This window comes from Ambystoma mexicanum, chromosome 13, assembly GCF_040938575.1.
Source record: "Ambystoma mexicanum isolate Mex_15411 chromosome 13, UKY_AmexF1_1, whole genome shotgun sequence".
Taxonomy (NCBI): domain Eukaryota; kingdom Metazoa; phylum Chordata; class Amphibia; order Caudata; family Ambystomatidae; genus Ambystoma; species Ambystoma mexicanum.
In genome coordinates, this window is record NC_090938.1 from 392,242,653 (window position 1) to 392,267,536 (window position 24,884).

The 24,884-nt window shown below is 54.0% G+C and overlaps 1 protein-coding gene across 1 annotated transcript in view; it reads right to left on the reverse strand.

The window, feature by feature from the left end:
• The window catches only part of THTPA (thiamine triphosphatase), a 1,084,607-nt gene that overhangs the window by 904,038 nt on the left and 155,685 nt on the right, over positions 1–24,884 (reverse strand). The window lies entirely within an intron of this gene.

A 24,884-nucleotide genomic window follows, 5' to 3' on the forward strand; every position in this document is an offset into this window, starting at 1 on the left:
ATAGGTGGGATGAAGGTGGGAACCTCCCCTGGAGATGATGGCTTCTCCGTCTACTTCTATAAAAGATTCCGCTCCGCCCTGGCCCCGTTCTTGGCGAGAGTCTTCAACGCTGTGCTGGAGGATGGCATCCTCCCCGAGTCCATGATGGGGGCCATAATAGCAGTTCTGCCCAAGGAAGGGAGGGACCCCGTGGAATGCTCCTCTTATCGTCCCATATCTCTGTTAAATATCGACGTCAAGATCCTGGCCAAGGGGGTGGGGAGGCGGATGGAGGGAATCATGCCAAAGCAAATCCATGGCGACCAAGTGGGCTTTATTACGGGAAGGCAAGGGTCAGACAATATACGCAAAACAATAGACCTGCTCCACTTTGCCCAAACGTCGGGGTTAAACGCATGTGTCCTCTCCCTGGATTCGGAGAAGGCCTTCGACAGGGTCGACTGGCGATACATGGGTCTCCTCCTCCAGAGGATGGGCTTCGGGCCTCACATCATGAGCTGGGTGACCGCCCTCTACAGGGCCCCCACGGCAAGGGTTCAGGTGAACGGGAGGCTGTCCGAACCATTCCCCCTCTCCCGAGGGACAAGGCAGGGATGCCCTCTCTCCCCCCTGATATACGTCCTCACGATGGAGGCATTGGCAATAGCGATTAGAGCTCACCCGGACATCAGGGGGATCAGAAGGGGTGATGTTGTATTCAAACTTTCCCTGTTTGCGGATGACATCTTGGCCTACCTGGTGGACCCTGTAGTATCACTTCCCCCCCTTCCTGGCGCTGGTGGCCTCGTTCGGTCGTTTCTCAGGTCTGAAGATCAACGCCGCAAAATCTGTTCTGCTCCCTATGAGGACACTAGACCCGGGGCTCGATCCTCTGGACTGCTTTCATGGGATTAAGGTGGAGAAGGCCGCTGTTCGGTATCTGGGGGTACTCCTCACCAGAGACATATCGAAATTGAGCGCCGCCAACTATGACCCCATGATGGCAGAGATCAAATTAGATTTGAGGAGATGGGACAAGATGATCCTGTCGTGGTATGGCCGAATGACTGCAGTAAAAATGAATATACTACCACGGCTTCTCTACCTTTTCACGGCACTCCCAACCAACATCATGGCGCAGACTTTCAGAGAGCTACAAAAGGGGGTTCGAGACTTTGTGTGGCAGGGGAAAACCCAGAGGCTAGGAAGGACCACTTTACTCTGCCTAGGGAGGAGGGGGGATTTGGGCTCCCGGACTTTCACCTCTACTTTTGTGCTGCCCAACTGCGCGTCCTACTGGAGCATATGAAAGAGGGAATGGGGACGTACTGGTCATACTTTGTAGATATGGTTGCCCATCCCCTGAAGGGCCGAGACCTTTTGTGGGCCCCTCGCGGGTCGGTTCCGCAACACTTAAGGTCCCACCCGACCCTCGGAGTCCTCTGGGACATCTGGAGAGAGGGCCCCCGGACTGCTCACCTCACCACTTGGCCGTCCCCGATGACCTCTCTCTGGGGCCCTCCCCTTAGATTGGGAGGCAGAGGGTTCCGGCACTCTGAGGAATGGTCGGACAAGGGAATGGAATGGGCGGGGCAGCTGTTCAGAGAAGGGGAATTCCTAACCTACGAGGACTTGAGAGACGCTCTCGGAAGAGATTCGCTATCCATCTTCGAATACCTCCGCCTGAAGGGCATCCTCTGCAACCCGACATGGGGCCCGAACCTGAGGAGACAGCTGACCCCCTTAGAGAAACTCCTCGATCTGGCGACCTCAAGGAAGGGGGCGGTGTCCAGCATGTATAAAATCTTAAACACCTACGACCTTCAAGGCAGAAGGAACTTTCGTATGTTTTGGAACAACTTAGCAGGGGAAGAGATTTCCGAGGACTCCTGGGCCAGAATCTTCAAGATAGCATTTCACGGAAATTTGTTTACCTCGGACATGAGCATAACTTTAAGGTGTTACAGGGGTGGCACAGGGATCCCCCGAAGTTGTCGAGGATGTTCACGGGGTCTCGCCTAGGTGCCCGAGAGGATGCGGACAGACTGGCACCAGAGGCCACATGTGGTGGCTCTGCCCGAAAGTTCAGGACTACTGGGGTTCAGTGCGGGATTGGATGGCGGAAGTAATAGAAGAACGTTTGCCACTGAATCCCTTAACAATGTTGTTGAGTCTCCCCCCGGAGGAAACAGAGCTGTATCGATACCCTAGGATGTGGGAAACAATGCTGAGGGCAGGCAGAGTGGCCCTTGCCCAGAGGTGGAAAAGCCCCGAGCCCCCCTCCAAAGAGGACTGGCTGCTAAAAGTGAAAAATATGTTCCTGATGGACAAACTGACTGCGATGGTGAACAAAGAAAGTAGCACTTTCCTCACAAACTGGTACGGGGTGCAGCAGTCTTGGGGCTGGGACGTTCACTGATCTCGACGCCAGACATCCGGCCTGCATGAGCCGGGACTGACCCCGAAAGGTGAGATAATACGCCAGGGAACCCACGACCTGGGGAAAAGCGGCATCTAACCAACGGATGAAAGGCCACAAATCGCATCATCTCCATAGTACAGACGGAGGACTGAACATTGAAATTCTCCCAAGGCAAATACAGGTTTCTGGACACAGGGTAGGGGGGTGGGCAGGGGTTGATGGGGGGCAGGGGGCTTTTTTCATTTTTCTGCTTTCTGGTTTCTTGACTGCGTTTGTTGTATCTAAAAATGCCAATAAAAACGAAAGTCTAAAAAAAAAATAAAAAAAATAAAAAAATGTGTCCCTCCTCTCTTTCCTGCGCGGGGCCCGGCACACGGCCGTAACACCGGCCACCTTGGCTCCGCCCCACGCATCGCCCATCAGTCCTTTTCTCTGCACGATCGGGGCCGGACGCACTTGCATCCTCTGAAGATTTTCTTCCCTGTTTTCCTCTCTGGCTCTCGCTAGCGTTCATTTACTAGTCTGTCTATGTCTTTTAAACTAGATTTTCCAGACTGTTCATCGTGTCACCGTCGCTTCGCGAGGGCGGATCCCCATCCTCTTTGTTTAGAGTGTTTGCGTCCGGAACACCGTTGGGACTCCTGTTTTTACTGCGACTCCCTTTCGGTCCGGGCACTTCAACGTCGGTTGGAGCGGTGGGCGGAGGTGTTCGGAAGAACTCCTCCTCATTTTCAGGCGTTCATCGACGAGAAGAAGAAACGCCCGGTAAGTTCTTTACTTTTCAGAGCACCCCGACCGGGGGATACCTTCCCAGGTTCCTCTCGGGCCGGGAGGGGCGTTGATCGCTTTGTTACCGGGGTTCGCCCTGAGGTGCCTGTGGGGCCTAATAATTGTACCAGAGTTTTCTCTGAGGGTCTCTGTAAGGGGCCTGTGTTAACCGGAGTACGCTCCGAGGCCCCTCCTGTGGGGGCTGTTTGTAGGCCCAGTTCTACTGAGTCGTGGGGTACCGGAGCTTGCTCTGAGGCCTCTCTTTCGGCTTCCCTCAAAAACAAAACCGGGGTGCGCCCCGATGCCTTGGCTGGGCTTGTGGTTACCGAACGGATGTTCGAGGCCCGTGCCGATAAGGCTTTTACCGGGCCTAGGTCCGAGGTCCCTCGTACAGAGGCTAAGGCTACCAACAGTTCTAAGGGGCCGGGCAAGGCCCTGTCGGTTAAAGGGGTTGCTCACTGTTCCCGCTCTTGTGGTGACACCGGATCTGTTGAGGGGGCAAAGAAGAAAGGTTCTTCTTTTACCGGCAGTGCCGAGGCCCTTCCTTCAAAGGCTCAGTTGGCCGTTGGTATGTCACAGAAACATTCCAGGCCTCATAGTACCGGCTCTGCCTAGGTTCCTTACGTTAAGGCTAAAATTAAGACCCCTGACCCATCGACGGGGACCCCTACCTCACTTCCTCACGTGCCGCAGTTCCCTCAGTTGAGGACAAAATGGCGGCCGTTCCCGCCAGGACCACGGCGGCCATTTTAGGTACTACCCCTACAACTACGCCATCGGCCCCTGGTGTAGGGTTCGGTCCTTTGGGTGAACCTAAGGTCCCTTGTGCGCATCCTTAACGGCCGGTTTATGACTGGAACGCCCAGATGCCTCTTCCGCACAATGTTTCGTTGCCCGCGGGGGCGGCTCCCTTGATTTATGTGGATACATCGGTGGAGGGGCCGGTGGGGCACCCTTCTCCGTTACGTCCCTGGATTTGTCCACCTCATGAGAGGCCTCCTCAGGTTCCGAAACAATCTCCTGAGGACGCCTTTTTCGGTAAATTTCAAGCGCTTATGCGCACCGACCCCATGAGGGAATATTTCAAAGGGCTTTTCAAGGAGATATGTCCACCTGCGCCTCCGGCTCCACCTGTTCCTCCGGTGGTTCAGCCGGCGCCTCCCTTGCCCGTGGTGCCTCCCCCTGCTCTTCCGCCTTTGCCACCATTGTCCCCAGTGGATAAGGCAGTGCCTGACACGGCTCAGCAGGATCCTGATCTGTCAGATGACCCTCAAGGCGATCAGGACAACGAGGACCTTCCCCGCTCTATCAGAGCTTTCCATGACCGGGTGCTGGACATGATGAGTTTCTTAGATGTTCCGGTGCCCGAGGCACCCGCTCCGCAGGAGGGCGTGCTTTCTGGGGCGTTCACCTTGTCTCCCTTGGAGCGTACCGGCCTGTTCCTGCAGAAGGACGTTCTGGCCGAGGTCCGAAGAGGTTGGGAAAAGCCACACTCGGGACTTTTTGTCAATAAAAAGATTGATGCGAGGTACAGGCTGCATTCTTCGGAAGAAGTGGCCTTGTCGTCTTGTCCGCCTCCCTCCTCCACAGTGGTGGCTGCGACTATGTTGCAATCCAGACCTGCAGCATCCTCTTCCGCGACGGCTTGTCTTGGGAAAGGAGGACAAGCTCCTGGACTCCCCAGGGAGGAAAATCTTTGCCAATTCGGCCTTGCAGCTCAGGCAGGCCAATGCAAATTGATTTTGGCGGGAGCTAACATGCGGATGTAGAAAGGTCTGTCGGAGTTTGAGGAGCACATTCCGGTCGAGAAGTTGGAAGATTTCAGAGGGGGCCTTTCTGATGCCAGGGTCTTGGCCCAGGATCTCCTGGAGGCTGCGGCTCATCACATAGACACCTCGGCTCGGGGCCTGATGCTTGGGGTTGATACCTCGCGGCAAGCATGACTGCATGCCACTAGGTTTTCGAAGGAAGTGCAAGACAAGGTACTGGACCTTCCATTCGATGGTAAGGAGCTTTTTCACTCTTCTACTGATGTAGAGCTCACCAAAACCAAGGATAGCACTCAGACGGCTAAGTCATTATCTGTTCTGGTTAAAGCTCCTTTCAAATCCCAGAGACCGTTGTCGAAAAGTCGACCTTCCTCTGGTTTTAGGGGCTCCCTCGACCGCAAATCTCACAGAGTGGATACTCCTGCGGGGAATAACCGCCGTAGACAACAGCGTACGTGGTTTTTCTCCCGCTCCTCAGCCTCCTCGTCAGGTTCAGGTGGCACCGCCACCGATAAGCCTGCCAAATGAGGGTTTTCTGCGCTCGCACGAGACCCCGGTGGGAGGACGCATTGCGTCTCATTGGGAGGCGTGGCAGACCATCACAGAAGACAGATGGGTCTTGTCAGTCGCTCGAGCGGGCTTCTGCTTACCTTTACCCCCTACCCCACCCCTCAACCCTCCTTTTCAGCTGTCCGGCTCACCCTCCCTCAAGGCCGAGGTTCAGAAACTTCTGCACCTCAGAGCTGTGGAACCCGTTCCCCTTGGGAAGCAAGGGGAGGGCTTTTACTCCCGGCTGTTTACGGTGCCCAAACCTAACCAGGCTAGCCTGCGCACCATCCAGACCTTTCCCAGTTCAATCTTTTCCTACCCCAAGAGAAGTTCAAGAGGATCACGCCCGGCCAGATTCGCTCTTCTTTGCAGATGGGCGATTGGCTCAACGTGGTGGATCTTCATGATGCGTACATGCATATCCTGATTTGGAATCCACACAGGAGATACCTCCGCTTCTCTTTGGGAGAGGAGCAGTTTCGGGTGCTTCCTTTTGGCCTCAGCTCGGCACCGCGTGTCTTCACGAAGATGATGTCGGTGATTGCGGCCTATCTTCGTCGCCAGGGTATCCATGTGTATCCCTATTTGGACAACTGGCTCTTACGCAGCCCTTGTCCGTTGGTAGCAGCGGGCAACCTCCAGTCTCTCCTTCAGCTCCTGTTCCATCTTGGGCTGTCGGTGAACTGGCGGAAATCCTCCATGACGGTCTCACAGGACCTGACTTTCCTGGGTTTTCGTTGGAACACGATCGACTGCCGAGTGTATCTTACCGGGGACAGAATGGAGGATCTGTTGGCAACGTGTCAGATTTTTGCGCAGTCGGAGAGCATGTCGGCCTGGTGGTTCCAGAGGCTTCTGGGCCTCATGGCTTTGTGTGTACTGGCTCTTCCTCTTGCTCGTCTCAAAATGAGACGGACCCAGATGGCTCTTCGGAGTTCCTGGCGTCAGGCTGTGGACCCGGATTCCAAGCGGATAATGATTCCGGATTCCATGAGAGTGGACCTAGACTGGTGGTCATCTCTCAGCAACCTGTCAGTGGGCACGGGGTTTCAGGACCCAGCCCCCATGGTGACGATCACGACGGACTCCCCCTTTTTGGGGTGGGGTGCGACATTAGATCTTCTTCAGGTCTCGGACGTCTGGTCGCCTCAGGACAAGCTCCTGCACATAAATCATTTGGAGCTTCTGGTGATCTTTCTGGCGCTCAAGGCGTTGAGACCGCTCATTGTCAACAAGGTGGTCTGCATAAGAACGGACAATATGGTATCAATGTATTACATAAACAAGCAAGGGCGAACGAAGTCTCCCCCTCTCGTGGACCTGTCCATCCAGATTTGGGAGTGGGCCGTGCTTCATGGGGTCTGGCTGCGTGCAGTGCACATCCCGGGCCAGCTGAATGTCACAGCGGATGCCCTCAGCCGGCGGACAGTGGTCAGCTACGAGTGGGAGTTGAAGATCCTCTCATGGATTTTCTCGCTTTGGGGCACACCGGAAGTGGACCTCTTCACCACGGCTGTAAACAAGAAGCTTCCTCAGTACGCCTCCAGAGGGGGGCTGGGAGCCTCCTCTCTGGGGGATGCTCTCGAGATTCCATGGCACAACATGAGAGCTTACGCCTTCCCGCCTCTGCCCCTAGTTCATCGAGCAATTTGGAAGTTTAAGAACTCTGTAAACTCTTCTCTTCTACTGATAGCTCCGTGGTGGCTGGCCAGGTTTTGGTTCTCAGAACTTCAACACCTGTCGGTGTGTCCGCCGATCAGGTTACCAGTAGCTCCCGATCTTCTTCACCAAGGGGAACAACAGATGTGGCACCGATCCCCACAATCGCTCAACTTGGTGGCATGGTGCCTGAGTTCAAGTCTTTAGAGCATTTGAGTTTGTCTGCGGATAACATGCGCATTATCCAGGCAGCCAAGAAACCCTCGACCAGATCTCAATACAAGAGTAAATGGCTCAGGTTTTGTCATTGGTGTTTGGAGAAAGGGTTGGATCCGAGGGTGGCAACGATTGACACGGTGCTGTCCTTTGTATCCTCCCTAACAGAGTCAGGGGTTCATGTTCTGTCTGGCAGGACTTATCTCTCAGCGGTTTCCGCGTACCTCTCTATAGACCTGTGTTTTTATTCTCTAACTAACCCGGTGGTGAAGAGAAATTTTGCTGGCTTGACACGCCTCTACCCTCCGGTTTGTAGACCCTGACGGCGCTGTGCCATAAACCCTTTGAGCCAATGGCTACGGTTGACCTCAAGTACGTATCCTGGAAAGTGTCCTTTCTGGTCGCCGTTACGTCAGCGAGGAGAGTGAGTGAGCTCCAGGCATTGTCGGTGGAGCATCCTTTCTTGGTCTTTCACAAGGACAAGGTAGTCCTTCGGACAAACCCGACTTTCCTACCAAAGGTAGTGACTGAATTCTATCTGAATCAGTCGATCTCCCTTCCGGTCTTTTTTCCGAACCCTGCCTCGGAGGCTGAAAGGGTTCTACACTGTCTGGATGTCCGAAGAGCTCTTAAGTTCTACCTGGACAGGACATCCGAGCTTTGGAGTTCTTCTCAACTTTTTTGTGACCTTCGGTAACCGTCAGGGCAGGCCGGTGTCTAAGGCATCTATTTCCAGATGGATTGCCGCCTGTATCACGGAGTCTTTCACCGTCCAAAAGCTGAAACCTCCTAAAGGTATCCATGCACACCTGGTGCGGGGCTGTTCCCTGGGAGTCCATCGCTAAAGCAGCTACTTGGGCCTCCCCATCTGCATTCTGTAAGCATTACTGCCTCTATATGAGCTCTAGAGCTGACGCTCAGTTTGGTCAGGCTGTGCTAAAGAACCTGTTTCAGTAAGGGGTATTTCCATCCACCCATAGTTCCTGTAAGGAGTGCTTGGGAATCTCCCACAAGTATGGAGGAAAGGGGACGGGACGTAGGAGTATTACCATGTTACTCACCGTAGTGACCACCTTACTCCTAGTCCATAGTCCCCTTTCCTCCATACGCCCGCCTGCCGTCCCTTCTAATAAGGTTGCTCTATTATTGCTAATGGGTCTTGGACCCTGCGATAGAAAAGGACTGATGGGCGATGCGTGGGGCGGAGCCAAGGTGGGCGGGGTTACGGCCGTGTGCCGGTCCCCGCGCAGGAAAGAGAGGAGGGACACATTTTTGAAAAAAATGTGGATACTTTTTACAAAGTGCTCCGGTCCCGTCCACAGGACAGAGAGATGTCCCACAAGTATGGAGGAAAGGGGACGGGACGTAGGAGTATGAACTCTCAGTAGTTGAAGGTGGGGGCACTGGGGATTGAAGTGTCATGAGCGGGGGCCTGGGCTTCGGGCCTGTGGTGGTTAGGCACTCTTCTAGTGACAGTAACTGGAGGGGGCCAGGTGCCGAGGGGGAGGCGGAGGGGGATGAGGTTCTCAAGCATTAAGGGGGTATTGCAATTTCTTGATCCGATGATGTTACATGCACACTTCCGTTCTTGTCCAGTGCAATGGGGAGGGTCAACTCCCTGGTGGGAAACAAGATCCGGGTATTGCTGACTCAAGGGGAGGTGACAGGGGGGACAGCCTGAGGGTATGTACGCTGAATGTGAAAGGGCTGAACTCCCCAACTAAGCGGTCCCTGTTTGCTAGGGAATTTAGAAAATCTGAGATGAATGTCCTATTCCTCCAGGAGACAAAATACTTGAGGGGGGAAGAACCAAGGATTCACTGTGGTTTGGTGGGCGGACAGTATTGGGGCTTGGGGATAATGGGAAAAGCTTGGGTTGGGATTTTGGTCCATAGGGGGCTCCGACTGGAGGTTACAAAAGTGTGGTCAGATGTTGAGGGAAGGGCTGCTTTGATCATGGGGCAGATTACAGGGATCAGGTTCACATTCGCTACGATGTACACTCCAAATCAGGGCCAACGGAGGTTCCTGCAGAAAACCCTGGAAAAGATAATGATTGAGGGTGGGGGACACTTCATATTGGGTGGAGACCTCAATTTCTGGAGTGATGTCAGCATGGACCGACAATCTGGGCAGGAGCCCCAGAATTAGGTAGGCAGGGAAATGGGAACGACCATGGAGCTATACGGGATGCAGGATATTTGGTGCCACCTACACCCACGAGACAGGGGGTTCACTTTTTACTCTGCCGCACACGGGACCTTGACGAGAATAGACTATCTATACATATCCAGGGATCTGTGGGACTAGGCATTGGATATTCATCCCATTAGTTGGTCAGATCATAACTGGTGTCGATCCATATTGGTTGAAATGGCCTTTGTGCCAGGGGCTCGAAATGGAGATGCAATGAATCTCTGTGGGAGGACCCATGTTTCAGGGAAGAGCTAGAGAGGGGTATCACAGAATTGTTTGATCTTAATGATACTATGGAGGTGCGTAAAGACATTGGGCCTCATTACGAGTTTGCCGGTAACCCTTAGATGCGGTGGTAGCGCTATTACCGCCGCATTTAAGGGTCCGCCAGATCATGCTTTGGCGGATTTCCCCCCAGCTCTAAGATGGGGGGAAATCCGCGGCAAATTTGCTGATTTTCAGTGCATTTACCACCGGCAGGAAATCTGCCGGCGGAAATAGCGTGAATTTTCCCCATTGGCCCCAATGGGGAATGAGGAATTCCTGAATGGGCCCAATGGGGAATGGGCAATAAACGTTCCGCCAAACCCATGATCCGGCGCTAATAGCACCGGGGGGGTTTGGCGGTAGGGCTATTAGTGCCGGCACTAATAGCGTCGGCGTTACCGCCCAACTCCTGATGAGGCCCATTGTGTGGGAGGCGGCAAAGGCTACAAGGAGAGGGATATTGATTAGAGAGGGGGCTCATCCAAGAGGCGAGGGGTGTGAGGGAGGAACTGAGAGTCATCGAAGAAGGAAAAATAGTCCACAGCCTCCAATTTTTGAAACAGAAGTTTTATGAGAAAGAGGACAAGGCGGACGCTCTTTTGGCGGCCAGGCTACGTGGTCAGGGAGCAGAGAGGTGGTTTACTGAGGTGGAGGGAGGGGTAAGGGCCTCTGAGGGTTCTGACGAAGGGATTCAGGCGGCATGTGCAGTATTCTATGAGGGCCTGTACAGGAGTGAAGGGATAGCGGATGCAGAAGAAATTAGGAAATACTTAGCAGGCTCCAACCTCCCCCTGCTCACGAAAATGGAATCAGAAAGCCTGGAAGCTCCAATTACTGGGGAGGAAATTAGCTTGGCTGTAGGGCGGTTGAAGTTATGTAAGGCCCCGGGGAATGACAGCTTCAAATCAGGATTCTATAGGTCCTTTCTCAAGGCCCTGCGTCCCTTCCTAACAACACTGTTTAATGACATCTTGACAACAGGGAAAGTACCAAACTTTTTCACACGAGCTGTGATTACCATGATACCAAAGGACAGGGACCCCGGCCGTGTGGCTCTAACCGTCCCATTTCTCTCCTGACTATAGATGCCAAGATCTACGCCAGGGTACTAGCCGCAAGGTTGGAGAGATACTTGCTGAGACTTGTCCACTCGGAGCAGGTGGGGTTTGTAAGAGGGCAGCAAGGGGCCGATACCATGAGGAAGATGCTGCATTTGATTAATGAGGTACATGGCTGGGAGGTTGACCGTATGCTCCTTTCCATAGATGCCGAGAAGGCCTTTGACAGGTTGGAGTGGTACTTTTTGGAGGCACTGCTAACTAAGTTTTGGGTAAGTAAGGGATTCATAGGGGCATCATGGCACTCTATGCTTCCCCAGGACATGTGTGGCGGTGAACGGGGGATACTGTTAGGCGATCCTCTGCACACCGATCCACTGCACACCAGAACACTGCTCACATTTCCCCAACACCTTCCTCTGGTTCCCACACGACTCCCTCCAGGGTTCGAGGCTCATGTGATTCGGTTTACCAAAAGGATCGAAAGCTCCGTACCAGGTACGATTTACGGGCTCGATTGCAGCCCTTCCTGCACTGGCAGTTGCCATGAAGAACATACAGCAGAAGGGGCGGTGGAACACCTCCACGCCGATCGTTCATTTGCTCACGTGATTCAGAGCAGCGTTTCCCACGTGACCTTGGTGGACGTCACATGACCCCGAAACGCACAGTATATAAACCCTGATGCTCGGAACACTCATTGCTTCTCAGCTGTCTTCAGACCCTGTTTGGCGCTACGTTAGATAAATTCTATTTGGTTACCTTGATCTTGGAACTCTCACTTGGACTCCTTCGGATTACCCTTTTGTACCTTTGCTTGGAACTGTTTACCTGTTGCTGGATTTTGGCACGACCCTCACTTGTCTCCGGATCATCCTTTGGTACTTTGTTGAACTTCTACGCTATTTCCCTTTTGGGATTCAAGTTACGTCTTCAGCTATACAGGTGGCTTATCCTGCATCCACGCTTGCCTGCGTTCCTCTTGTTCCAGGGATCGCATCATCTGAGTCTCGAACCTCCCTCCTAGGTTTCCTGGGTTTTCTAAACACCGGATAGGTAAGACTATTCAGGTCCTTTGATTCTTGTGATATATTGTGATTGCCTGGTACTTAACCTCGTTCTTTTTGCAGCAGCATTGGTGTTCCAGAGGTTCCGTGGATCCGGGAAGTAACATCTCCCACCTGTGGCCCCAAAGGTCGCACAGCGGGATTCTTTTGGTTTCCCTGTGTGTCACTTGGGGACGGAGGTCTCAACGGTCTACACGACACTCAAGTCAGAACAGATACTCGCGTTGGTTTTATCTGGGAAGAGGGATGAGACAGGGGTGCCCGCTCTCCCTGACACTATTTATACTGTCACTAGAAGCATTGGTCAATAGGATAAGGGGGGACAGAAGAGTTGAAGAGATCAGGGTGGGAGAGAACTTGTATAAGGTAGGGCTGTATGTGGATTACATGCTCCTCCACCTGGTAAATCCATTGACATCAGGCCCCGCAGCGGTGGAGTTGATTGAGGAGCATGGGCAACTGTCAGGTTTTAAAATTAATAAGGGCAAGTCTGTACTGTTTCCCCTGGATAGAGGTAAGGATAATGATCTGGGGCGCTACCTTCCACTGGGCATGAAGGCGAAAGGAAGGTCTCAGATATCTTGGCGTCAGTGTTACAAGAGGGCTTGAGGGTCTGTATGAGGCTAACTTTGGGTAAATGGAAGGAGCTGACCATCTCTTGGATGTGACGGCTGAATGTGCTCAAGATGGTAGTCCTCCCCAAGAACCTATATATGTTTCAGATGCTGCCTATTCAGATCCCTGACCCCTATTTCAGAGCGATGAAGGGGACTATGTCAAGGTTCCTGTGGCAAGGGAATAAACCTAGAGTTTCTAGTGATGTTTTGAGTCTTCCCAAGGAAAGCCGGGGGGGGGGGGGCTTCCAGATATACACCCATATTACAAGGCTATGCAGCTGAGATTACTGATTCCACACCTTAGGGAACAGAAAGACTCAGGCATGGTACAAAGCGTGCCTGGAAAGGATTGGACAAATGTGGAAGGGTGGGAGATTTATTACAGTATTAGAGCTGGAGGAGGCCCTGGGGATAGGTACACTCTCTGCCTTTACTTTTTTGCAGCTCAAGAGGGTCTTAGCTAAGGAGGCATGGAAAAATAAGATACAGAGAGACCTCACCCCCTTCAAGAAACTATACGGAATCAAAGGGAGTAATAGGGGCACTGTACAAGGCATTGGTCCACACAAAGAAGGGGACGGTGGAGGGGTTGAGGACAAAGTGGGAAAGGAACATGGGGCTGGAAATGGACCCGCAAACGTGGCTAAGGATGTGTCGGTGGGCCTTCAAAACCTCTGTCTCCTGTGAATACAAAGGGCATGCAGTGAAGTTATTACACAGATGGCAATACGACCCAGTTAGGCTATAAAGGAAGTACCAGGATGTGCGTCCAATGTGCTGGCATGAATATGGCTTGAGAGATGATTATTGGCATATGTGGTGGGGATGCTAGGAGGTCCAATCTTATTAGGACAAGGTTTTGAGCTGGATCTGGGATCTGGATGGGGTTCGTAGAATGAAAGCTTCCATGCTGGTCCTCTTTGGTTTGGAGGAACGAGATGGAGAGTATATTTGGGTGCCACGAATGGTACACAGTCTTCTCCTGGCAGGAAGGGCGTGCTTGGCAACACAGTGGAAGGGAGTCCAGCTGCCAAGAAAGAGGGAATGTGTTAATGTAGCCCGAAATATATGTCATGGAACGAATAACGGCGAAGCTCCATGGGGACCACAGGTCGATTGATGCTGACTGGTCGGACTTCTGTTGGGCATATATACACTAGGGTGGTAGAAACATAGCAGGGGCATAGGGAATGGTATTGGTGGGAGAGGATGGCCCTAAATGAGGAAGACGGGAGGAATCATACCTGAAATGGAACTGAAATAGCATAATTTGTATAAAAAACTGAGAGCGGGTATGTGATTAATAGTGGAGTTTTGGTCGGATCGGGAAAGGGATGGTAGGGGAGTGAGGGGGGAAGGGGTATGGGGGGGCGGTGAGGTGAGTGGTTTTAGGCCAGTTAAGTTGAAACCTTTGGGATGCGCTGAGTGGATCAGGGATTTGCAATGTAGCTCGAAAGGACTATTTCTGTTATGTTTATGAAAATGTCAATTAAGTTGAAAAAAAAAAAAAGTCCCAGGAGTTCCCTACCAGACGTCATTGCCTCTGACAGGTCGCGGAAAACACGTGGAGAAGGCTGCATCCCACAAGTGAAGACTGCATTGTGTTTCAAGGACGTCAGCGACTCTGCCCGGTGAACAACAGAGTTCGGGAGGCGAAGCCCAGCCTGTGGTACTAACCTTGACTCGTGAATTGGGAATCGCAAAACCAAGAAAAAGACACACACAGCCGGTGAGTTGGCAAGCGATCTGAAAGACCGGTGTGTGTTAAAGTTTGAAATAGCAACCGTTTATAACAAGTGAAGGCTGCACGCGTGTGAGTGGGATGCGAGGAAAGGCAGACCTGTGAATGAACTTTGAAGAAAAAGATAGCTGCAAAATCAGTGATACTAAGTAACAGAGTGGTCCGGCGAAAGCAAGTAGCCCACTCGAAAGCCTCAGTGAAAAGTAAATTATCCGAAGCGAGAAAACGAAACAGCAAAAGCGAAATGACAAGATTTAACTCCTAGTGAAGGGGAGGGTGAAAGTTGAACTGTAAACTTTATGTCTAAGTGGTCCTGCAGTGGTCTGAAAGATAAACCACGCACATTCTTAAGTCTTCGACATCTGAAAGTAATCCCGGCCTGACAGAAGGAGACCTGAAGTGAAATAAGCTTGGGGAAGGAAGCCTCCCCAGGCAAGTTTGTGTTGATCTTTATCGTCAGCGGTCTGAGCCAAGCTGAGGGCGACCTACGAGAAAGGTCTGAACCCGACAGAGGGGCACCTATGTGAACTTTTTGGTTGAAACATTATTTTGAAGTCGAGAAAAGAGACTTAAATGTGGAAGGCCAGACATGCATCAATCCACGTTTTGGAATTGTTTATTGTACTGGAAACGGAGCCAGAGTGTGCCAGCCTGCGTGCAGGGACAGCCTTACTCCGTGAGGTCTAACGTGGGGAGGAGAGCTGGTTCAATAACCTTTATTCATTTTGAACACTGACTTTTCCTTTTTGCATACATTTATTCTTTTTACACTTTTCTGTACAAGAGTTAGGGCAGGTATTAGGTTTTGTTAGCATAGGCCATTTTGATTTGATAGACTCCACTAGGACTGCGTTATTTATTATTTGATGGTCAAGCCTAATCCCATTTTAGTTATATTATATGTTACTCACCATAATGACTAACGTACTCCTAGTCCATAGTCCCCTTTCCTCCATACTGTATGGGCGTCTCTCGCTAGGGACGGGAAATAGAACCTTTTTCACCAGAATAAATTGTCTACACCTTTAACTTTAGATGCAAGCAGGGACAAGGCCTTGGAAGCAGGCGCTCCCCTGGCTCCGCCCACTGGGGCCACTCCTCAGTCCCCTTGGACATGTCGGCTATATTACAATTGCCTAATGACACAGGTTTATTAAGGGGGAGGATGGTGGGACATATGGATGAAAGGGAACTATGGTCTAGGAGTATGTAAGTCACTAAGGTATGTAACATTTAATTACTCCTATGTCCTGTCCCCTTTCCTCCATACTGTATGGTTGATTACAACTGAATGCAGCCCTGCAGAAGAGAGTACAAAACTGCCTGGCCAAATGCTGCGTCAGATCTGATGCTGGCATCCAAGCAGTAGTGTTTGCAAAAGGCCAATGGGGAAGCCCAAATAGCCCCCTTACTGATCGTCTACCATGGAACGTGTCTTTGGAAGGCCACAGCCGTGGACTTGGCTCTGATGGCGTGGGTGTGCACGTTTGCTGGCAAAGTCATGTGCTGCCCCTCATACGAGCCCCTGCCTTGCCCCATCCAGGACGCAAACTGGTGGCATCTCCTGTGGCTCTTGCTGGCAAATAGGTCTACCTGACATTGGCCCCACTTGTTGAAGACTTCCCTCAGGACATCCTCGTTCAACTGCCACTTGTAGTTGTCGACCCGCAACCTGCTGAGTCTGTCCGGCTCCAGGTTAGACTCCCCCGGGAGGTGGACTGCTGAGAGGTAAATGTTGTAGTGCCCATTCCCACATGTCGATGGACAGCCTGCAGATGGGAGGAGACCTGGTGCGCCCCTGCTTGTTGATGTAATACATGCATGTGGAGCTGTCTGTCTGAATGCAAACCGACTTGTTGCCTGCAATGGGGAGGAACGCTTTGAGAGCGAACCAGACGGCCATCATCTCTAGCCAGCTGATGTGCTCCAGTTGTTCCTGCTTTGACCAGATTCTGTGGACACTGTGGTTGTCCAGGGTAGCCCCCGATCCCTCTAGGCAGGAGTCTGTGGTTATGGTGACCTCTGGTAGTGGTTGTCTGAAGGGCCTGCCCACTAACAGTTTGGCCTCTATCCTCTACCACGAGAGATCCTGGTGCAGATGCTGCGGTATGCTGACTAGAGCCACTTGGGAGCCTGTTTCCTGATTCCAAGAGGCTGGGAAGTGAAGCTGCAGCCTCCTCATTCTGAGCCTTGTATGCGGCACCACCAGGATGCAAGCCGCCATTATTCCAAGCAGGTGTTGGTACCACCATGCCAACGTTACTGATCTGCTGAGGAAATGCCCCGTGGCCCTCTTGATTGCAGAGATCTTGTCTTCTGAGGGGAAGATCCTCTCCGCCCTTGTATCCCAAATTAGTCCCAAGAAGGCTAAGCACTGCGTGGGGAGCAACTGTGATTTATGATATATGATATGATATTTTATTTATATCGTGCACATACACAAGTGTATCAGATTGCCACCAGGCAAAGGGAGGGGAACCGGGGAGAACAAAAACAATGGTCTTACTAGGCCCAGTGACATTAAGAACGGGCAAGTGCATGGGAAAGGGAAAAGGGGTAAAGTGCATGGAAGGTGGGAGAGGTGGAAAGTGCGGAACAGAGGAGAGAACAGAATAAATAAATAAGTAAAATCAAATAAATAAAGTGACGCTTTCCAGGTGGGATATCTTGGATTCACCCTCTGCTCGTCCACCAGTACTCAGAGGTGAGAGGAGGAGCCATTTCATTTAAAAACTCCACCTCAACGCAAAGCAGGACGTGGAGTGCGGACGTAGAGTGCAGTCTGTCTGCAGTCCCCGTGTTTTTTTGAAATCCTAACAGTGTTTCTTCTACTTTCATTAAAGGTGAGAAGAGAGGCCATTTCATTTAAAAAGTCCACCTCAACACGAAGCGGGACGCAGTTTGTCTGCAGTCCGTCTGCATCAAGCGGTATCATGCTGAAGACCCACCAGCAGAGGAAACATCTCAACACTTGACCCTCCTTTTGTGAGCCGAACTGCGAGGCGTCTGAAGACGCACTGACTTGGACCCTGGAACGAACAGCCAACAATCAGCTGACGAAGAGCGTACATCTACCTAGGGATATGGACATAGAGGTGGTAAGAGCTTGCAACAAAGTTCCATCACCACCATGTGTTTATCTCCCAGCAACTATGACGGCTGATTGTAATATGCCTGAGAGTCGAGCTCACCCTGCATCTAACCAGAAACACTGCAAATGTCATTTACATTCCTCAAGCCCATCGACTCGTAAAATGGCTAAGCCGTCCCCGTCACTCCCTCCAGGCTACGCAAATATACTCTTCATTAGTTGTGAAGAAACAACTCACACAACGCAATCAGCAACTAGTAATATACACAGAGCAAGCTCTGCGAGCCCTAAATCAGCAATGATAATAGCGGACAGTTTAGTCACAGGACCGAATGACGCAGCTGAACAGTTACCCATGAGTGAAACCACCAATGTCGAAACAACAGTTTCTAAAGCAATACAAATAGCATTGAAGACACAGAAACTGAATCCGACGCTGGGAAAATATATCCAGTATCTGTCAGGGCTACACAGACTGTCTCCAAGAAAACATTCCCAGAATTATCATCTACAAACATCGATCAACATAGTAAACAGTCAAACACTCCAAGGTTGATAACTCTAAAATGGCGATGTATGTCAGATATCAGAAAGCTAAACGTTCCTTCGATATTGTTTCCTGAAGAAAAGCTTTCTGCCCACAAGACAATGTCCGCCACATCAAAATCCATTAACCTTGAGAACTCCCTGTTAATTCAAGAAATTGCTCATATGACTATTCAGCTTGAAAACACCATACACCGCAAAAATGAAACAGCATGTGCAAAAGAAATCAACAGAACTGGCAAAAATCCATCGATCTTTCACCACACAACTGCAATAACATAGCTGATGCAAACAAGACCAAATCCATCATCCTTTATATACCTTCCAATGCATCAGAGCCAGGATACATGTTGCTCACAGCTGAATCTACCACCCAAATGCAATATGCAGAATCTCTTTACACTACTTCTATAGAAAACCCAGCATCTCGTGGAAGTACAACTAAAGAGGAAATTAAGGCAATACTTTCAGAAACTGCAATTACTCAACTGCAAGCAACCATTATGTCAGCCCTCTCAATAGTCCTAGCCCCATACACAAAGCTTTATGAAGCGTTGCACGAATCACATAAAGACCAGGCAACTTTACTAGCTATGGCAAAAACTCAAAACTATCATACATTGAGAACGTAGTTAGCAACCTCGAGAAACGATACGATCAAGACACATCATCACAAGTGCTACTTCAAAAGCTACTCTGTGAACATGTGATGGAATCTGGGGTAAACAAACAGATACAACTTGAAGCTGCCCAAGAAATATTGAAATGGAGACATCATCTTGTGTCTAAAAGCAGCCTCGTGTACCTAATCAATCTCAATTAGAAACTCCAGTAATTGCAAATAATAATACACTAACAGGCCGATTCATGGAATAATTAGCGCGGCGCAAGTGGGCAAAAACGTGCGATTCGCAGTGGAATAGCGAAAATCGCAGTGCAAGTGCGAAAATCGCACGAAAAGCAGCGCACGTCGATTCATGGAAGTCCGTGCGCGAGAAAACCAGCGGATGTGCGATAAAAAAGTGCGCGGTGCACGTTGGCGCACAGGCCATCAAACAGCGTGCGCCAGGTCACAGCGAAAATCGCACAGGCCACAGCGAAAATCGCACATAGCGCGGCGCACGCAACAAAAGTAGGCGGAACACAGGGCGTACCACTCGGAATGGGGAACAACTTGCCAAAATGTGGGCGTCACAGGGGAAGCACAGGGTACAAGTGCGCGGAACGCCCACACGCTCGCCTACAACACGTATTCATGGAATAGAATAGGGCAAAAAAGCGCACGCTCAAACCAGCGCACAGGCACAAACACGACCGCCACAAGAAAGCAGGCGGTAGCGTCTCTGCGCCTGGAAGAAATGTGCGCCAAAAGGTGCGCCAACAAATAGCACCTATATACAGCCATGATGAATGCCCAATACTGTGGCCCTCCAGGACAAATGACGTGCAAAGGGGTACCCACAGACACGCGCTGACAGAAAAAAAACGTGTGCGTGTATACCGGGGTGCGCGGGAAGTCTCACACGCGAATTGGCCGGGTACGTGGATTACAGGGGTGCGTGGGAAGTACCACACGCGATTTGTCAGGGTACGTGGATTGCAGGGGTGCGCGGGAAGTTCCACACGCGATTTGGCCGGGTACGTGGATTTCAGGGGTGCGCGGGAAGTTCCACACGCGATTAGGCAGGGTACGTGGATTGCAGGGGTGCGCGGGAAGTTCCACACGTGATTTGGCCGGGTACGTGGATTTCAGGGGTGCGCGGGAAGTTCCACACGCGATTAGTCAAGGTACGTGGATTACAGGGGTGCGCGGGAAGTTCCACACGCGATTTGGCCGGGTACGTGGATTTCAGGGGTGCGCGGGAAGTTCCACACGCGATTAGGCAGGGTACGTGGATTGCAGGGGTGCGCGGGAAGTTCCACACGCGATTTGGCCGTGTACGCGGATTTCAGGGGTGCGCGGGAAGTACCACACGCGATTTGGCCGGGTACGTGGATTACAGGGGTGCGCGGGAAGTACCACACGCGATTAGGCAGGGTATGTGGATTGCAGGGGTGCGCGGGAAGTTCCACACGCGATTTGGCCGTGTACGTGGATTTCAGGGGTGCGCGGGAAGTACCACACGCGATTTGGCCGGGTACATGGATTTCAGGGGTGCGCGGGAAGTACCACACGCGATTTGGCCGGGTACGTGGATTTCAGGGGTGCGCGGGAAGTACCACACGCGATTTGGCCGGGTACGTGGATTTCAGGGGTGCGCGGGAAGTACCACACGCGATTAGTCAGGGTATGTGGATTACAGGGGTGCGCGGGAAGTTCCACACGCGATTAGGCAGGGTACGTGGATTGCAGGGGTGCGCGGGAAGTTCCACACGCGATTAGGCAGGGTACGTGGATTGCAGGGGTGCGCGGGAAGTACCACACGCGATTTGGCCGGGTACGTGGATTTCAGGGGTGCGCGGGAAGTTCCACACGCGATTAGTCAAGGTACGTGGATTACAGGGGTGCGCGGGAAGTTCCACACGCGATTTGGCCGGGTACGTGGATTTCAGGGGTGCGCGGGAAGTTCCACACGCGATTAGGCAGGGTACGTGGATTGCAGGGGTGCGCGGGAAGTTCCACACGCGATTTGGCCGTGTACGCGGATTTCAGGGGTGCGCGGGAAGTACCACACGCGATTTGGCCGGGTACGTGGATTACAGGGGTGCGCGGGAAGTACCACACGCGATTAGGCAGGGTATGTGGATTGCAGGGGTGCGCGGGAAGTTCCACACGCGATTTGGCCGTGTACGTGGATTTCAGGGGTGCGCGGGAAGTACCACACGCGATTTGGCCGGGTACATGGATTTCAGGGGTGCGCGGGAAGTACCACACGCGATTTGGCCGGGTACGTGGATTTCAGGGGTGCGCGGGAAGTACCACACGCGATTTGGCCGGGTACGTGGATTTCAGGGGTGCGCGGGAAGTACCACACGCGATTAGTCAGGGTATGTGGATTACAGGGGTGCGCGGGAAGTTCCACACGCGATTAGGCAGGGTACGTGGATTGCAGGGGTGCGCGGGAAGTTCCACACGCGATTAGGCAGGGTACGTGGATTGCAGGGGTGCGCGGGAAGTACCACACGCGATTTGGCCGGGTACGTGGATTTCAGGGGTGCGCGGGAAGTTACACACGTGATTTGGCCGGGTACGTGGATTTCAGGGGTGCGCGGGAAGTTCCACACGCGATTAGGCAGGGTACGTGGATTGCAGGGGTGCGCGGGAAGTTCCACACGCGATTTGGCTGTGTGCTCCCAGGTATTACCTGTACACCCTCCACGGCCCCTGCAGGCAGCACACACCACAGGGGACTACCCTGCACACCTGCTCATGTCACCCACCACCCCCACCCCCCAGCAGTGCAGGGGCATCCTCCACCAGGCCCCCACCCATGTCTCCCACCACCCCCACCCCCCAGCCACCAGGGGCAGCCTCCACCAGGCCCCCACCCATGTCTCCCACCACCCCCACCCCCCAGCCACCAGGGGCACCCTCCACCAGGCCCCCACCCATGTCTCCCACCACCCCACCCCCCAGCACTGTGGGGCACCTGCCAGCAGGCCCCCACCCATGTCACCCACCACCCCCACCCCCCAGCAGTGCAGGGGCATCCTCCACCAGGCCCCCACCCATGTCTCCCACCACCCCCACCCCCCAGCAGTGCAGGGGCATCCTCCACCAGGCCCCCACCCATGTCACCCACAACCGCCACCCCCCAGCCACCAGGGGCATCCTCCACCAGGCCCCCACCCATGTCTCCCACCACCCCCACCCCCCAGCACTGTGGGGCACCTGCCAGCAGGCCCCCACCCATGTCACCCACCACCCCCACCCCCCAGCAGTGCAGGGGCATCCTCCACCAGGCCCCCACCCATGTCTCCCACCACCCCCACCCCCCAGCAGTGCAGGGGCATCCTCCACCAGGCCCCCACCCATGTCACCCACCACCCCCACCCCCCAGCCACCAGGGGCACCCTCCACCAGGCCCCCACCCATGTCACCCACCACCCCCACCCCCCAGCACTGTGGGGCACCTGCCAGCAGGCCCCCACCCATGTCACCCACCACCCCCACGTCCCAGCAGTGCAGGGGCATCCTCCACCAGGCCCCCCCATGTCTCCCACCACCCGCACCCCCCAGCAGTGCAGGGGCATCCTCCACCAGGCCCCCACCCATGTCACCCACCACCCCCACCCCCCAGCAGTGCAGGGGCATCCTCCACCAGGCCCCCACCCATGTCTCCCACCACCCCCACCCCCCAGCAGTGCAGGGGCATCCTCCACCAGGCCCCCACTTATGTCACCCACCACCCCCACCCCCCAGCCACCAGGGGCAACCTCCACCAGGCCCCCACCCATGTCTCCCACCACCCCCACCCCCCCAGCACTGTGGGGCACCTGCCAGCAGGCCCCCACCCATGTCACCCACCACCCCCACCCCCCAGCAGTGCAGGGGCATCCTCCACCAGGCCCCCACCCATGTCTCCCACCACCCCCATCCCCCAGCAGTGCAGGGGCATCCTCCACCAGGCCCCCACCCATGTCTCCCACCACCCCCACCCCCCAGTAGTGCAGGGGCATCCTCCACCAGGCCCCCACCCATGTCACCCACCACCCCCACCCCCCAGCCACCAGGGGCAGCCTCCACCAGGCCCCCACCCATGTCTCCCACCACCCCCACCCCCCAGCAGTGCAGGGGCATCCTCCACCAGGCCCCCACCCATGTCACCCACCACCCCCACCCCCCAGCAGTGCAGGGGCATCCTCCACCAGGCCCCCACCCATGTCACCCACCACCCCCACCCCCCAGCCACCAGGGGCACCCTCCACCAGGCCCCCACCCATGTCACCCACCACCCCCACCCCCCAGCACTGTGGGGCACCTGCCAGCAGGCCCCCACCCATGTCACCCACCACCCCCACCCCCCAGCAGTGCAGGGGCATCCTCCACCAGGCCCCCACCCATGTCTCCCACCACCCCCACCCCCCAGCAGTGCAGGGGCATCCTCCACCAGGCCCCACCCATGTCACCCACCACCCCCACCCCCCAGCCACCAGGGGCAGCCTCCACCAGGCCCCCACCCATGTCTCCCACCACCCCCACCCCCCAGCAGTGCAGGGGCATCCTCCACCAGGCCCCCACCCATGTCACCCACCACCCCCACCCCCCAGCCACCAGGGGCACCCTCCACCAGGCCCCCACCCATGTCACCCACCACCCCCACCCCCCAGCACTGTGGGGCACCTGCCAGCAGGCCCCCACCCATGTCACCCACCACCCCCACCCCCCAGCAGTGCAGGGGCATCCTCCACCAGGCCCCCACCCATGTCTCCCACCACCCCCACCCCCCCCAGCAGTGCAGGGGCATCCTCCACCAGGCCCCCACCCATGTCACCCACCACCCCCACCCCCCAGCCACCAGGGGCAGCCTCCACCAGGCCCCCACCCATGTCACCCACCACCCCCACACCCCAGCCGTGCAGGGGCATCCTCCACCAGGCCCCCACCCATGTCACGCACCACCCCCACCCCCCAGCAGTGCAGGGGCATCCTCCACCAGGCCCCCACCCATGTCACCCACCACCCCCACCCCCCAGCCACCAGGGGCATCCTCCACCAGGCCCCCACCCATGTCTCCCACCCCCCAGCAGTGCAGGGGCATCCTCCACCAGGCCCCCACCCATGTCACCCACCACCCCCACCCCCCAGCAGTGCAGGGGCACCCTCCACCAGGCCCCCACCCATGTCACCCACCACCCCCACCCCCCAGCCACCAGGGGCAGCCTCCACCAGGCCCCCACCCATGTCTCCCACCACCCCCACCCCCCAGCAGTGCAGGGGCATCCTCCACCAGGCCCCCACCCATGTCACCCACCACCCCCACCCCCCAGCAGTGCAGGGGCAGCCTCCACCAGGCACCCACACATGTCCCCCTGCCCCCAGGTCCTGACGATACTCAATCATGGCAGTAATGGGCAGCATACCCAGCACAAACACCCAGGCAAGGATTGCATCCACCCACATAGTGAATGCAATTACATGATACAACCCCAATGGCAAGTCTGTAAATGAACACATGTCCGTCACACACACATACACAATGGGTGCAAGTGAATGTCAAAACCCATATCATGACATGTATGAAACCAATGAGAAAATACCACAAGTGAAAGTTAAAAAAACATGTATTAAAGATGAAAAATAAGTAAACAAATCAAACATACAACAATGGGGATAACAAAATAAATGGTCCATGTCCGAGAACAAATGTAAAAATAAAAAAAACAAAGTAATCCAAAAACAAATGTTGTCCAAAGCAATATCATGTGGAAGGAAAATAATGAAAAACCATTTCCTCATGGTGAACACAATAATTAATAAAAAAAATGTTTCTTCAAAAAGCAAACTATATACACGAATATTCCAGGGTCCATGAGCCCAACACCATAAATGAAACCTACTACTACCTAATGAAAATAATATATACAAAAAAGTGGCCATTGTCCGAGCGGTCCAAAAAAATAAAAATTAATAAAGGAAACCTAACACTAACTAACTAAATAACTATATACAAAGGCAGCGGGCAAGTCCTGCGGCTCACTCGGTGATGTTGCTGGCCAGGGCATCATCGAACTCCATGTCGATGTCCTGGAGGCGGGACTCTGTCCTGGCCCCGAGGTCTCGCAGGGATAACCCCATGTCCAGCTCAAACTCCCTGCAAGCTTCCTCGAGGCACTCAGCCCGCCTCAACGCCTGACGCATGGAGAACTCCGCCCTGACCATGGTGAGCCGCTCCTCTTCCGCCCGCTGCCGCTCCGCACCTATCCGCTGGACCAACTGCTCCCACACGGAAGACACCACCATCCCAGGGTTGCCCTGCCCTCCGGCCGCTGCCTGCC